The sequence below is a fragment of the Frankliniella occidentalis genome, unplaced genomic scaffold, assembly GCF_000697945.3.
Source record: "Frankliniella occidentalis isolate FOCC.00 unplaced genomic scaffold, Focc_3.1 Scaffold203, whole genome shotgun sequence".
Classification (NCBI taxonomy): domain Eukaryota; kingdom Metazoa; phylum Arthropoda; class Insecta; order Thysanoptera; family Thripidae; genus Frankliniella; species Frankliniella occidentalis.
In genome coordinates this window covers 160,231-163,164 of record NW_026267329.1, presented here as the reverse complement: position 1 = coordinate 163,164, position 2,934 = coordinate 160,231, and positions in this window count along the sequence as shown.

The window sequence follows — 2,934 nt, the reverse complement described above, 5'->3', positions numbered from 1 at the left end:
AGGTATTTCACAGGTATTTCACGTGAAATACACCGAAATACGCCTAAATATGCTCCAAAACAGTGAACTTTTCCTGAGAAATACCGACGAAATACACGTATTACGAAATACTGTGTGCACGGAAATCTCGAGTGAAAACCCCCTCGATTGTCCCTGCCCCCTATAGCAAGCTGCAGTCAAATATTTGCACTATCTCACATGCCATATGGTAGAATGAACCTTCAACAACCTATCCGCAAAGAAGTTTTCGAACAAAAACGTCGGCATACGGTCGTAAACGACCCGATTCTAACCCTCTGCTCTTAGTCCGAGCGCTAAGAAACTCACCTTGTCTGTCTCTGTCTGCGCAGTCCCTAGCGGCGCCGGCTGTAGCTCCCATCACAGTGGGACGGGTGAGGTGGCGGTAGCGCGACTCAGTAGTGAAAAGAACTGTCTACAGATGGCACTGTGCCCGGTTTACCTGCGCCGTACCGTTTACCCGCTAGGGGCGTTCAAAGTGGCAGGGGACAATCAGTGTACCCCGGACAATCACTGTATCCTCTACCCTATGTCTTTGCACATGCCGACTCCTTTAGACTAAATGGAATTTGTACCCTGTCATCATTTGGACCCATTTCCAGGATTTGCTCTTTGATGCGAACAATAGCGTTTAACTCATGTAAGAAGTCTATTCCTAACAAGTTTTCCTCTATATCCGCCTCATAAGCTAGGAACTTAAAAATTTTTCCTCCTATGGTGAACTTTGTCATTTCTGGACCATATAAGTTTGCTTTGTGTGCAGTGACTCCTTTCAGTCTTAACTTTGCAACGGGAAGATTCCTTGATCTAGCGAGTACAGTAATAACATCAGCTGTATCTATAACACAATCTTTATTTTTATTATTTATTTTACATGAGATCGTTGGCGCTGTACTAACAGTTGTACACGCATTACAAGTGACGTCTTCCCGGTGACCGTCGTCGTTGTCGTCCTTGGGGCTGCTTTGGTCCATGGCTTCTCCTTTGACGGAAACTTCTACTTCGGTCACCGGTGGACTTGTAGTGCTCTCCTCCTCCACCTCCATAGCCACCGTGTCGATGGAAGTGGTTAGCCGTTTCCCTGGCTTTGGTTGTTTGGCACAAACGGTACCGAGGTGCTGGAACTGCTGCTACTGCTGCTGCTTCCCTGGCCCTCTCCGTTGTTGCCCTTCTGCTGGTTGATGAACCATTGCAGAGTCGCCTTGTAGAGATCAGGAGGGACGTTGGGCATCTGGAAGCTGGAGCCGCTGCTTCCGCTGCCGTTGCTGCAGCTGGCGCCGCCTCCGCCTCCACCTCCTCGCCCATTTCCTCCGCTTGATCTGCAGTTTCGGGCCATGTGCCCCTTCTTTCCACAATTATGACAAACAATATTAGTAATGTCTCTTAACGCACCTTTGGGGTTTCCATTGTTGTGCCAGCAGTTTGCTGCGCGATGTCCTTGCTTGCCGCACACTCGGCAAATTAGGTCTCGGTCTGGGTTGTCTCCTCCCTGGCCTGATGATCCACCTCGGCCTCCTCGGCCTCCTCTCCCTCTTCCTCGGCCCCTTCCCCTGCTCGGGCCGGCTTGTGTCTCGGCGTCCGCTGATGGGAACACCATGGAGACCTTGGCCTCTGGGGTATTGTCTTCCCCTGCTGCTTCCTCCGCTTTGGCCAGCCTTATCTTCTTAGCCTGGGGTTCCTCCACCTCTAGGCTGAGCCCCCTGTTGAGCGTCTTGAGGGCCTCGTCGAGACTTGGAAGCGCCGCGTAAGCGAGCCTGGCGGCCGCTTTCTTGTCGCTAATGCCCTTGATGAACTTTTCGACTAAGGCCTCCTGGATGTCCTCCTCCTTCATGTTGCGTAGATAGGACCGGCCTAGCCGTTCCACTTGGCGTGCAAACTGCCTGATGGTTTGATCCTTCTCCTGGACCAGTGTATTGAAGTCCTTTTTGCGCTCCCACATGGAAGCGGTTTTGCTAAAAGTCTTCACCAGCGCCTGATCCAGACTCTCATACGTGATTGGGATCTCCTGGTGCTGCAGATTGGCTATCACATCCGTGGCGTTGCCTGTGAGAGCCTGCAGCAGAGCGGTCTTCTTGTCCTGGTCGGACCATTCGTTGGCCTCTGCCAACGTGACAAACTGCACCTGGTAAACTGAATAGTCTGTTTCTCCACTATACCTGGGCACGTCGTTAAATTTCTTGTTGCGGTGCTCGCTTGGACGGTTGGTGATCCTCTCGAGCGCTTGCAGGAACATCGCTCTCTCCCGGAGCTGCCGTTCCCTGCGCCGCAGCTGTCGTTCATGGCGACGTCTGGCTTGGGCCATGGTACGGCGGCGACCTCGCCGTCCCCTGGGTTGTTCGCCTCGTTGCTCGTCGTTGTCCACCTGCTGTTCGGCGTCGACGTTGTGCTGCTCCGCCTCTCGATGCTCGTGTCGCCAACCTCTGCGCTGATCGCCTACATGATCCTCCTCTTCCCCCTGAAGTACCCCCTGGTTTTGAGCAGCTTCCTGCCCCGGAGCTCCTTCGGCGTCTCTGAATCGGACGGGCACATGGTCTCGTCGTCCTGGCTCTCCGAGTCCGTCGTCTGTGTCCATTGGTTCCTCCAACTGCTGCTGTCTGGGCTGCCGACCCAGCTGGCGTCGTCCTCTGCCTCGACCGCGTGGACGTCCTCGGCCTCCTCCCCTCCGCCGTCGATTTTGAGCAGGTAGATCGCGGAGCTCGGGGAAAGCTCTCTGGTCGGAGTCCTCCTCGGGGTCGCTGTCGGTGCTGGACGCGCCGCTCGTGAAGCTGGTAGCCTCACTGTCGGACATCCCCGTGGCCTCGCTGACAGATGTCCTGGTGGCCTCACTCTCGGACACTCCTGCGGCCTCGTTGTCTGCTGCTGCTGGGGCCTCACTCTCTGACATCTTGTGATCGCTTCGGGTGGTTCTACCTTGAA